At 37.5% G+C, this 13,071-nt stretch overlaps 1 protein-coding gene across 7 annotated transcripts in view; it reads left to right on the top strand.

Moving 5' to 3' along the window:
• Positions 1 to 13,071, top strand: part of GPATCH8 (G-patch domain containing 8) — a 118,901-nt gene that overhangs the window by 51,003 nt on the left and 54,827 nt on the right. For 3 of the 7 annotated variants that reach the window (XM_027625573.2, XM_027625571.2, XM_027625572.2), the window contains one exon: positions 11,102 to 11,146. The exons of the other annotated variants lie outside the window; for them this stretch is intronic. The gene's annotated coding sequence lies outside the window, so the exon portion shown is untranslated. The remainder of the gene's footprint in view (positions 1 to 11,101; positions 11,147 to 13,071) is intronic. 7 annotated transcript variants of the gene reach the window in all.

Here is a 13,071-nt window from a genome sequence, read left to right as displayed (position 1 = left end):
AGTTAAATACTAGTATGGATCAAAGTATGTCTGAAGATGAATGAAAGACTGTTTAGAGAGTTGTCTGGGTATGAGTTGATGAGGACTTAGAGTGATGGCAATGGAAATGGAAAAGAAGATACAAATATGAAGGATGATAAATCAGCCAAGAAGCACAGTGTATAGTTAGTTCATGCATATGCCTGACTGGCAAGCTCTTGTTCACTGGGTTTAGTGTTAGTCCTTTATAATAGCCACTAGCATTTATTAAGTGTTCAGTGAGTGCTTACATGTGGATTATCTAAATAAATCCTCTTTCAGGTAGATACCATTCCTGTTTTTTAGATGAGGAAATTGACATTATGAGCAATGCTTTGCCCAAGATCTTATAGCAAATAAGTGGTAGAATAGTGGTGCCAAAACTATGATTTTAATCAATATGCTATAGTGTACCTAAAGTCTGTGGTGGCTCACTTCTCTGTTCTGGAAAGATATGATGGTGGTGAGAAATGCAAATATTAGAGAATTGAAATACGCAGCAGTTATTCTGGCCAAAAAAATTATAGAGATACCTGTGAATGTGATTTTTTTTCTTAAGGCTCTTAAAGTAGTTACATATATTATTCATGACTAACATAAATTTGTATAAAGTCACTAGAAACTTAAGGCTAGATTGAGTGGTAAGAACTTCTGTTTTATATTCTAATTTCTTCCCTTTCCCTTCCTTCCTTAGTTCCTTCCTTCCTTCCTTCCTTCCTTCCTTCCTTTATTTTTAAGATTTTATTTATTTATTTATTTATTAGAGAGAGAGGACAATAGGGGAAGCAGCAGGCAGAGGGAGAAGCAGGGAGACCAACACTGGGCTCGATCTCAATCGACCTGAACCAAAGGCAGCCGCTTAATGACTTAGCCACCCAGGTGCCCCATCCCTTTTTCTCAATTTCTTATACTTTATATTTCTCTGCTGGCACTTTTAAGCTTTTTAAAAAAGATTTTATTTATTTGAGAGAGAGTGAGAGCACTGCAAAGGAAGAGGGAGAAGCAGGCTCCCTAAGCAGGGAGCCTGATGTGGGGCTTGATCCTACGTGAGGCGAAGGCAGATGCTTAACCTGCTGAGCCACCCAGGCACCTTTTTTTTTTTTTAAAGATTTTATTTATTTATTTGAGAGAAAGAATGAGAGAGATAGCACGTGAGAGGAGGGAGGGTCAGAGGGAGAAGCAGACTCCCTGCCGAGCACGGAGCCCGATGCGAGACTCGATCCCGGGACTCTAGGATCATAACCTGAGCTGAAGGCAGTCGCTTAACCAACTGAGCCACCCAGCGCCCCCAGGTGCCTTTTTTTTTAAAGGTTTATTTGTTAGAGTGATTGAGAGAGAGAGTGCACACATGGGGAGGGGAGGGGCAGGGTAGAGGGAGAGAGAGAATCTCAAGCAGACTCCCCACCGAGTGCAGAGCCCCACATGAGGCTTGATCGCAGAGATCACAACCCGAGCCAAAATCAGGAGTCAGAAGCTCGACTGAGCCACCCAGGCACCCCAGAGCTTCTGAATTTTTTAAAAGGAACCAGAAATCTAGATATTTTTTGGTCAGTTTCCTACTTGATAAATATTGGCTCAAAGTTTAAAATAATTTGAGGGGTGCCTGGGTGGCTCAGTCGTTAAGTGTCTGCCATTGGCTCAGGTCATGATCGCAGGGTCCTGGGATCGAGCCCCGCATCAAGCTCTCTGCTCAGCGAGAGACCTGCTTCTCCCTCTCCCACTCCTGCTTGTGTTCCCTCTCTCACTGTCAAATAAATAAATAAAATCTTTTTAAAAAAAGAAAAGTTTAAAATAATTTGGGATAAACAAAACATATGGAAGACTTAGATTTGACCCACTTTAGGTTACCACTTTATGATCTCATTTGAAATTTGACCTGGGTTTGAGTTTGAGCTCTGTAACTAGTAAGCAGTGTTTCCTTGCTATACCCTCAGTATACCTGTATTTTAAAAAAGATTTGGAGGTTTAGGGAATTGAACATGATGGTATATAAGTTTTATACCTGTATTCGATCTCATTTTCCTCCTCAATATGTAAAGTGGGAGATAATGCCACTTAATAGATTGAGAAACTTAAGTATTTTCCATGGTCAGACTGCTAAGGCTATGAGCTGTGTTTATAAATGCACAAATCTTTTGACCTCTACTCCAGTACTTTTTCCATTAGACTTAATGGTTTCAAACTCTAATGAGCCACAGAATCACCTTGGGTACTTGTTAAAAATGTAGATTCCCAACCAGCACAATTCAGCGGGTCTGGGTGGGGTTCAGGAAATTACATTTTTATTTTTGCTTTTTATTTTTTATTTATTTTTTTTAAGTAGGCCTCATGCCCAGCATGGAGCCCAACACAGGGCTTGAACTCAAAACTGTGAAATTGAGATCTTAGCCAAGATCAAGAATCGGACACTTAACCAGCTGAGCCACCCAGGTGCCCCAGGAGATTACGTTTTAAACAAGCTCCCCCAAAGAATTTGCTCGGAGCCATGTGAATGAAATAGGCTTCTGAGAAAATACTTTCACTATAGCAAGTAGGGTAGACAGTTGGTTCTTTTAGTCATCTAAAATGTATTAGTGATTTTGGGTCTGAATTAGTGTAATGCTGTTTATTTTTCTTAATAGTATTATCCTTAGCCCGATTTACATTGTTTCCCACCGTATTATGGACTTCTTGGCCTAGGTTAATTTGCATAATTTTTTTTAAATTGCATTGTTATCAAGGAAACTGGTTCATGTAGAAACTGGATTTCTTACTTAGGCAAGAAAGTGAGTGTCCAAGAAACTTTTTTTTTTTTTTAAAGATTTATTTATTTTAGAGAGAGTGCCGGGGGGTGGGGGATAAAGGAGAAAAAGTCTCAAGCTGACTTGGCACTGAGCATGGAGCCCATCTGGGAGCTTGATCTCAGGACCCTGAGATCACGACCTACCTGAAACCAAGAGTCTGATGCTTAAGGGACTGTGCCACCCAGGCGCCCCTCCAAGAGACTCTTAAAGTAAGCAATATAGAGGTGTCTGGGTGGCTCAGTGCGTTAAGCGGCTGCCTTCGGCTCAGGTCATGATCCCAGGGTCCTGGGATCAAGCCCTGCTTCGGGCTCCCTGCTCAGTGGGGAGCCTGCTTCTCCCTCTCCCTCTGCCTGCTGCTCCCCCTGCTTGTGCTCACTCGCTGTCTGTCAAATAAATAAAATCTTTTAAAAATATAAGATAAAAAGCAATATAGAGTATGTAGTGATAATGATTTCTTGTAAGTAGAATAGTCCAATCAAGTAGAAATATTTGAAAATATAAAAATTCACTAGTGAACCAATATTTGAGAAATAGGAACTAGGAAGAGACAAAATTGCTTTCAAAGCTGTATGGAATCAGATTTTTAGAACTGTAAAAAAAAAAAAAATTCTAAGGATGACCTAGGATCTCTGGACTCTTAGCAGAGACTCCGAAGGAAATTGGGGATTTTTTAGTAATTTCAATCTACTTGACATTCTGAGTTTATTCTTATATTCCATGTGGACTTGATCTATTACAAATTTGACACACTGTGGATTAGTATCTTGCCCTTCAGTACACATATAGCTGCTATTGTCTTCCAGGTGACAATAATAGTAAAATAGTGAACATCTTGACAATGTTTATTCAGTTTTGTTTAGGCTAAATATATTTTCTTAGATGATTTGAACTATATATTTAATTTGGAGAAGGTTTTGTTGAAATTATGTTTTGGTTTTTTAAAGATTTTATCTATTTGAGAGCGCGAGAGAGCACGAGCAGGGGAAAGGGGCAGAGGGAGAGGGAGAAGCTGACTCCCCACCGAGCAGGGAGCCCGACGTGGGGCTCCATCCCAGGATCCTGGGATCATGACCTGGGCCAAAGGCAGCCGCTTAACCAACTGAGCCACCCAGGTGCCCCTAAAATTACGCTTCTTTAGGTTCATTCTTTTGGCTTGGATTTAATATTTATGTAACATTGCTTTTCATACTCAGTCTCATTTTGTTAATGGAATGGTATATGGGAAACATTTTTGGATGATTCTTTGGTTTTGATCCTGGATAATAACTTTTTCCCATCTGTAAATAGAGATTTCATTATCATCAAATTGCATGTAAAATATTATAATTGGTCACAGCTTCTATTTTAGAGTATCATTCATTTTATTTTAAAAAATGCTAAATTTGGAAATGAAAGGAAAACATTGATTTTTTAAAAATTTTCTTTCTCTTTTTAAATTTTTTTTATTTAAAAAAATTTTCTGAAGCCTTAAGGAGATAATTGGTGTAGAGTTCAACATCCTACATGGTGATTTATGGTTTACAAAGCATCTTCTGTTGGTTATATCTTGATCTGCATACCAAACCTGAAAGTGAGGATAATATCCATTTTGTGGGGGAGGCTACTGAGACTCAGGCTCTGGCTGTCAAAGGTGACACAAGTGGTTAGAAATTATTTCTTATTGGAGAACTGAGATTTTGTAGCCCAGCCTTTTTTGGGGATTACCTAGAAAAGTATAGGGAAAAAAAATAGGGGCACCTGGGTGGCTTAGTTGTTGGGCGTCTGCCTTCGGCTCGGGTCGTGGTCCCGGGGGTCCTGGGGTCAAGCTCTGCATCGGGCTCCCTGCTTGGTGCGGGGCCTGCTTCTCCCTCTCCCCCTGCTTGTGTTCCCTCTCTCGCTATGTCTCTCTCTGTCAAGTAAATAAATAAAATCTTAAAAAAACATAAAGATCAACTGGGGAGAAGAGGATTATTGGGAAAGTAAAGGTGGAGCAGTTTAAATGAAGCTGAAAAGTCTTTTGGGTTATTGAGGGATCCTGGAATAGTAAAAAATTCTCAGTGTAGTAATGGAAAGCTTATTAACCAATAGTAAGAGAATACAGCTCTAAGAAGGTGTTGGATTGTTGGGTTATTACAATGCCGTAGGATTCACTACTATCTATATAACTCTCCCAAATATTCTCTATTCAGATATTTTCCACTCTAAACTTTCTGAGAATTGAAGTGAGCCAGGGTGCCTTACTGGTACAGTCAGAATACCATGTGACTCTTGATCTCAGGGTTGTGATTTTGAGCCCCATGTTGGATGTAGAGATTACTTAAGTAAATAAATAAGCTTAAAAAATATTGAAGTGAGCCTTAAGTCTATCTAACTCCTTAAGCATGTGATGCCTGCATTTTTGATCGCTAACAAATGGACAGTAGATAAAACAAATTGAACAAGTCTCTAATGAACAGTAATGCAAAATTCAAATATTTCTTTATAATACCTTACATATTTTTTGAGATATGGCCTGTTTAATGCAGCCTTATGTTCTTTTTGATGAAATAATTACTTGATTACAAGACAGTTAAATTACCAGAATTTCATGGCATGAAGCAGAAAGCGCTATGATGACTAAATACATAGACCTGAACAAGTTCTAGACCCACTATGTACATGTTCATTCTTTTGAGTCAACAAATGCTTTTTAATTGAACACCACTCTATCCCAGATACTGTGTTAGTTATTTGGGATACAAACATCAATAAAACTCAGGGCATAGAAGTGTTACCCAACATTTTTTTTTAAATAGGGACCTAATATTTTTCCCTTTCACCCTGAGCCCCATGTCTTTTGGGGTTATTTTAACCAGAAATTGTATGTATGTATGGTTTTGTTTTGTTTTCAGAGAGCAAGAATGTGTACCTGCATGGGCAGGGTGCGGGGAGGGGCAGATGGAGAGATAGAGGATCCCAAGCAGGCTCATGCCTAACGTGGAGCCTGATGCGGGGCTTGATCTCACGACCCTGAGATCACAACCTGAGCCAAAATGAAGAATCAGTCTGATGCTTAACTGACTGAAGTACCCAGGGGCCTCCCTGAAATTGTATTTATTAAGCTGATTTTCCCATTTAAAAAATAAATTGATCTTTGCATTATGGTTACTATGAGACCGCCTTCCATGAGTTGATATAATTTGAGCTAAAAAAAATCTTATTTGGAGTAAAAGTATGATTTTTCTTTAGGTGATTTTTTTTTTAATTGAAATCACCTCACGAACTCCCTTTATTAATCTCTTCTAAGGGCTTGGGTATCTCATGTCATCCTTGAAGAGATATCCTTTTCAGGTTTAACATTCTGATTCCATAACATGTTCATTGGTAATACCTTTTTGCCTCTCCTCTGTCCTTGTTTAGTAATATTAGGCTATGTGATTAAAACTGAACTGTTTTATCTTGGAAAGCCAGATTTGATACCCTGGTAAGATGGAAGGATGGAGATTCCTTTAGGTCACAGTTAAATTTCTGTGCCCTTAGAAAACATCTGTATTTGAAAATCAAATTAATCTGGCTGTTGTATAGATCACTAAACTGGCTATGACAATATAGTTAGTTCTGTACTAGAGAATTTGAATTCTATTGAGTAGGAAGTCTTTTTTTTTTTTTTTAAATCTTAGGAACTCTGGGGGTGTCTGGGTGGCTCAGTCAGTTAAGCATCTGCCTTCTGCTCAGGTCATGAGCTTGGGGTCCTGGAATTGAACCCCGTGTCCAGCTCCCTGCTCAGTGGGGAGCCTGCTTCTCTCTCTCCTCCTGCTTGTGCTTTCTCTCTCTCTCTCATTCTCTCTCAAATAAATGAATAAAATATAAAAAAAAAAAAACAACTTAGAAACTTGTAAGGAATAGTTAATGTGCTTAATGTTTCCAGTTAGTGTTTCAGGGAGGTAGCATTTATCATATTATAGTTACTAAAAAAATACTTAAATGATGCTGAAAGTAATCATTGTTTTTATGGTACTGAAGACTTATTTTCAGGAGAAATTTGTAAAAATGATGCTTTGGCATGGAAATAGATGTACCATTTTTTACTCAGTGTTTCTGTGAGTTGTGTGTAATCATTGTTTTAATAAATGAAATTATATTTAAATGCATTAACATAGCTTACTAAGAGTCCTGCTTTGAATAGTTTTGCAAATCAGCATATTTCATACATCTCTTCAAGTTTCTAAAAGTAAGAAGTAAATAGATTTAAAGATGTCAGGACAGGCTCTCGGTCTTAATCAGTTTAGTAGCCTTTTGGAAGTAGATATTGTGACTTTGATGGCTTTTATATTTCTGCTTCATTAGGATCAGTCTTTGAAGACTATTTTAGACATCATAAGAGAACATCAGATACTTTTAAGTGTTTTCAGGTATATGCGTTGGCTCTATAAATGTTCTGTTCCCCCTGTCCCATGCCAGAAGTTTAAGTTGGTAAGATTATTTTGTCTAACTATTGGTAATTAGTGGGGGTTTAGACTTTGTGTTGATCACTGCCATATGCACAATGCCTCCCAACAGTGTAGTAGCAGTTCAATAAATATTTGTAATGAATATTTGTTGTTGAATCAGTCTTACTGAGGGGAAAGGCAGCAGAAAGAAATTGAGGTGTTCTTTTATCTATTGACTGTCCAACCAGTGTTTTAATCACTTTGAAAGCTTCTTGATTTCTAATTTGTTTCTATGGGGAAATCATGATTTTGAAGTGTGGCTCTTTACCAAATTATGGTTGTTTTTTAATATTTTCTTCCCAATTGTTGTATTTCTGGAGTTTCTAAAAGCAGCATTTCTCAAAAAAGTATTTCTCTGGGGCGCCTGGGTGGCTCAGTCATTAAGCGTCTGCCTTTGGCTCAGGTCATGATTCCAGGGTCCTGGGATTGAGCCCCACATCGGGCTCTCTGCTCAGCGAGAAGCCTGCTTCTCCCTCTCCTACTCCCCCTGCTTGTGTTCCCGCTCTCGCTTTATCTCTCTCTGCCAAATAAATAAATAAAATCTTAAAAAAAAAAAGGTATTTGTCTTCAATCCAATTCTTTGGGCCAGTTTTGTAGATTAGTATATTATTTTCAAATCAAAACTGACTCATGAGGGGTTTTCTCAGAAACAAGGTGGCTGTAGTCAGTGAATTTTTATATTTGGCCTAATTTTCTCTTCAGTAATGATAAGTCGTAATAGCTTCACATTTTAGCGAGAGATGCATGTTTAGATATGCACATTTTAGTACTTTTGTCATTATAGAAGTAAAATTACCTTTTAAAATATACAAAGTACAATTCAGGTTGGTTAATGAAACATAAAGTTTTTTTCTTTTTAAAAAAATTTTGGCAGGGGTCACCTGGGTGGTTCAGTCGATTAAACGTCTGCCTTTAGCTTCAGGTCAGGTCAGGATCCGGGTCAAGCCCAGCGTGGTCTCCCTGCTCAGTGGGAAGCCTGCTTCTCCCTCTCCTTCTGCCTGCTGCTGCAACCCCCTTCCCGCTCATGCTCGCTTGCTCTCTCTCAAATAAATAAATAAATACTTAAATTAATATATACATTTTTTTGCTGAGGTATAATTGTCATACAAAATATTAGTTTCAGGTATACTACATAATGATTCAATATTTATATATATATTTAAGGTTTTGATTTCGAAAATATGAATATCCTTTTTTCCATCACATGAATACACTGGTATTAGTATATTCTAGATACCAGGGTATGTTTTCTTTTTCTTTTTTTTCCCTCCCCTTCTCCAGTTGGCCAGATCACAGTTCTAATATTTATTGATCTTTGGCTGAGGAGGACAATTTCTTTGAAGGAAAGTGTTTAGTGTTCTGGTGGAAGTTGCATCCTTTGGAGTGAAATAAACAACAAAATGTTCTTAATTCAATGAATTTTAAGAAATACTTTATTCCTTTAAAGGAAACAAAGAAGTAGGGAACCTGGATTTAGTTCAGTTTATTTTATTTTATTATTTTATTTTTAATTGAATTTTATGTATTTTTATTTTTAATTTTTTAAATTTTAATTTTAAAAAGTTTTAATATTATTTGAGAGAGAGAGAGAGAGAGAGAATACAAGCGGGGAGAGGGGCAGAGAAGCAGAGTCCTCACTGGGCAGGGAGCCTGATGTGGGGCTCAATTCCAGGACCCTGGGATCATGACCTGAGCCGAAGGCAGATGCCCAACCGACTGAGCCAACCAGGCGTCCCTTTAAAAGATTTTTATTTTTTTTAAAGATGTTATTTATTTTGACAGAGAGACAGCGAGAGAGGGAAACACAAGCAGGGGGAGTGGGAGAGGGAGAAGTAGGCCCCCCGCTGAGCAGGGAGCCCAATGCAGGACTCAATCCCAGGACCCTGGGACCATGGCCTGAGCCAAAGGCAGACACTTAACCGACTGAGCCACTCAGGTGACCCCAAAATTTTTTAATTTTTAATTTTTTTAAGTAGACTCCACACCCAGCGTGGAGCCCAACTTGAACTCATGAGCCTGAGATAAAGATCTGAACTGAGATCAAGAGGCAGGTGCTAAGCCTACTGAGCCACCGAGGTGCCCCTTTATTTAATTTTTTTTTTAATTTTTTATTTCTTAAAGATTTTATTTTTAAGTAACCTCTGTACCTAACATGGGGCTCAAACTTACAACCCTGAGATCAGGAGTCACATGCTCTACTGACTGAGCCACCCAGGCACCCGTACTTCAATTTATTTTTTAAAAAGAAGTTGAGTTTTCGGGGCAACTGGGTGGCTCAGTCGTAAAGTGTCTGCCTTTGGCTCAGGTCATGATCCCAGAGTCCTGGGATCGAGCCCCACATCAGGTTCCCTGCTCAGCGGGAAGCCTGCTTCTCCCTCTCCCACTCCCCCTGCTTGCGTTCCCTCTCTCACTGTGTCTCTCTGTCAAATAAATAAATAAAATCTTTAAAAAAAAAAAAGTTGAGTTTTCTAGAGAATATCATATTAGCAAACATTTGGTTCCTATCTACTTTTTGAAACATTACCACTATAAGCTATTATTCAGGTGTTCCACAGTGGTGTTCTTTATGATGGGATTTATCATTAATCACAAATGAATAAATTGAGAGGTGTTTTTGTTTTGTTTGTTTTTGTTTTGTTTTTTTAAGCAGTCTGTTTTGTTTTTTTAAGCAGTCTCTTCCTGTATTATATATTCTGTGTCTTTTCCCAGTAGGAGTTTTCCTTCGTCTGGAGCCTCTTTAATAATGGAAAGAAATTAATGCTTGGCCCAGACAATAATGTCATCTTCAGATTGTTTTTTCTTTGGGGTTTTTTGTTGTTGTTGTTGTCATATATATATTTTATAAGTAAGCTCTATGCCCAAGGTGGGGCTTCAATTCATGACCCGAGATCAAGAGTCATATGCTCCACTGACTAAGCCAGCACGGCACCCCTATGTTTTTTTTAATTGAAATATGATTAACATACAGTGTTATTAGTTTCAGGTGTACATGATTCAGCAGTTCTGTACAGTACTCAGTGCTCACCACAATAAGAGTAGTTCCCCTCTGTCACCAAACAATGTTATTATAATACCTTCAGATTATTTTTAAAGCCAGACTGTTTATTTTCTTTGATGAGTTACTTCTGAGTGGACTAATTATAAATGTGACAGCCATTTCGATGCCACTTTCTCTGGAGTTCTTGGTCTCCTTCAAAGCTTGGCGTTGTTGTATGCAGAAAGAAAGATGTTGGCTGGCAAGCTTGGGAAGACTTCATTAAAAGGAAACAAATTTCTAAGGAAAGCTACTTCAGGGGTTTTATTCATTCATAACGAAACTCAAATATACATAAGTTTTCGAAGCACTTAGTGTAAAAGGTTATTTTCCAGACCTTTTATTTATATATATATTTTTAACAAGGTCTTGATGACTCCCTTCCCAACCTAAAAATCCTCTTAGTTCTTTTAGTGAAGGAAATGACTTGATCACTGTCCAGTTGATCTATCTTTGATGTTATTTCTTTAAGGAGAAGTCCCAACTTGGGCCCTGAATACTGATTTACCAGAATGAATAGTTAAATTAAAAATTGGAAGCTAGAGCTAGTTCTCTCACTTTAACACCCCCCCCTCGCCCCAGCCAAATTATTAAAGAGGAGATTGTACATGTTCTCAAGTGGCAGTGCAAAAATCTCACACCCTGGGCCAACCAATGTGAAAACAACTGCTGTAGCACAAAGTGTCCTTCCTCTTCTTCAGCTGAAATTGGGGGAGGGACAAACCAATTGTTACTTTACCCCTTCCCATCTGCCTGCTAGAAGGCCTATTTCCTACCCTAATGGTTTCTGCCTAACAAATGGTGTTTCTTTTTTACAGCATTATGATCCTGGACTTGTTGTGGTGATGGTAAACTTAGCAGTGGTAATTTTTTATTTTCAGACTGAATTACTCCTTTTGTCATCAGTGCACCAATATGTTAGGCTTACTTTCTCTGTTGTAGCCTTCATCCTTCTGCTTGGTCTTTTTCATTTTCCTTTCCTTTCCTTATGCAACTTGTCTGATCCTTGTTCATTAAAGGGTACTGTTAAGAAGGGATGTATCTGTTTGTGTTAGAACTGCCAAAAAAAAATCAGTTAAAATATTAAATTCTAATACTGTCAAAAACTTGATTTTCCCACAATGTAATGGGCACTAGCACTTGCTACTGCAATTTATAAATAAATTAAAACAAACTTTGACTGCCTTAGAAGGCAAAAGTACTAATGCAGAGTTTATAAACAGGGGTTTACAGAGGTAATGAATCTGTACCAAAACTTTCTTGATTCTTGCAAAACAAATTCTGACAGACCAAAAAAGAAACCAAAACCAAAAAAAGTAAATTCCTTTGACATTTCTTTTCAATTCTTTCATTGGAGCATTTGTGTATTTTACCAGTAAATCCCTGATTGAGACGTTATGAAAGTGATATTGCACCTAGGAAGTCATTTTTATAACCTGTCTTTAATTTGGTCCTTTTGCTAAAGATTGCAGTCACTGCTTATTTATTATACCATTGGGCATAAGGTAGTATGCATTTTCATTTTGTTTAACTGGCAGTCTTTGATAGTTTCTAAAAGAAGGCTGTATTTTAGAACTTTTTTCCTTTTTTCCCCTGGCATAAAAGTATCTTTATTAACTTAAACTTTCACTGTGATAATTATTTCTAATTATCTCCTTATTTATTGTTTGAAAACTATAATGGGATATTGGTGATAAGTAAACTTCTGAATTTGTTTTTCATTATGTTTTAAAGATAAAAATTAAATATATATATATATATATATGGAGCAACTGGATATAAGTGGTTGCCAGTCACTTTGAAAACAGTTTCTTCTTTTTTCTCCAGGACCAAGCCTAGTCATGAATATGGCATTTATTTTTTTCTGATTGGTTTTGGTAATACCTCAGATTTAGCCTGACAAAACTCAACTTTTAGCCCAAAGGTATAATACATATGTGTGTATAACAACAACAACAGAAACACAAAAAAACAAACAAAAAACAATTGTTTACACCAGCCTGAGTGAAATGATGAGGGAAGTAAACATTGTGTTTTTTCACTAAAGGTGTACAACGGATAAGGTAAGTCAGTCCTCTTTTCAGTGGGCTTACATCACAATAAACAGCGCAAGTTGTGATGTAAAACAGCTGTGGTAGTAAAGTGCTTGTCTGCCCCATTTTGCTTTGTTTGGCTGGTTATGAGTGGATTAAATATACATTTTTAAAAATCTCCAGCATAGATTGATTAGTTTAAAGTCAATTTTCTTCGCAACTAGTCCTTTTCACAGCTTACCGATTGCCACAGCCAGTGTTAAATCCACTCTGGAAAATGAGACCTCAGAGCACCAGTTTAAAAGTAAAACAATTTTTTGTCCCTAAGGGCAACTAACTGTTGCTTTTTATTTAAATTTTGTTGCAGCCCCAGTTAATTGTTGAAAACAAAAAAATATTAAACATGCTGAATTGCAATTACAGAGTTTTCCTGTATCATGTTTGAAACCGTGCCTTTTTTTTTTTTAAGTTTAAGCATGTCAGTTGAGATATTTATTACTAGTTTTAAAAGTGTGTGTGGGAGGATGTCAGTGGACTGTAAGAGTGAAATGATTCTTGATGGAAAGTTATTTGGGGATCATTTTAAAAAGCAATTTCTAAAGTTTTTGATTTTAAATCTCCTGGTGCCATTGCTTAGAAGTGCTTTGCATTACTTATTTAATTTTGTCATAGTAATCTGGAATTTTCCCCAACTGGAATGTCAACCAAGGTGGTTAGTTGGGCTTAAACTGGGAGAGTTAGGTTTGGTTGTAAGC

This window comes from Zalophus californianus, chromosome 16 (genome assembly GCF_009762305.2).
Source record: "Zalophus californianus isolate mZalCal1 chromosome 16, mZalCal1.pri.v2, whole genome shotgun sequence".
NCBI lineage: Eukaryota > Metazoa > Chordata > Mammalia > Carnivora > Otariidae > Zalophus > Zalophus californianus.
Note: the sequence above shows the minus strand (reverse complement) of the source record. Positions and strands in the feature narration are given on the sequence as shown.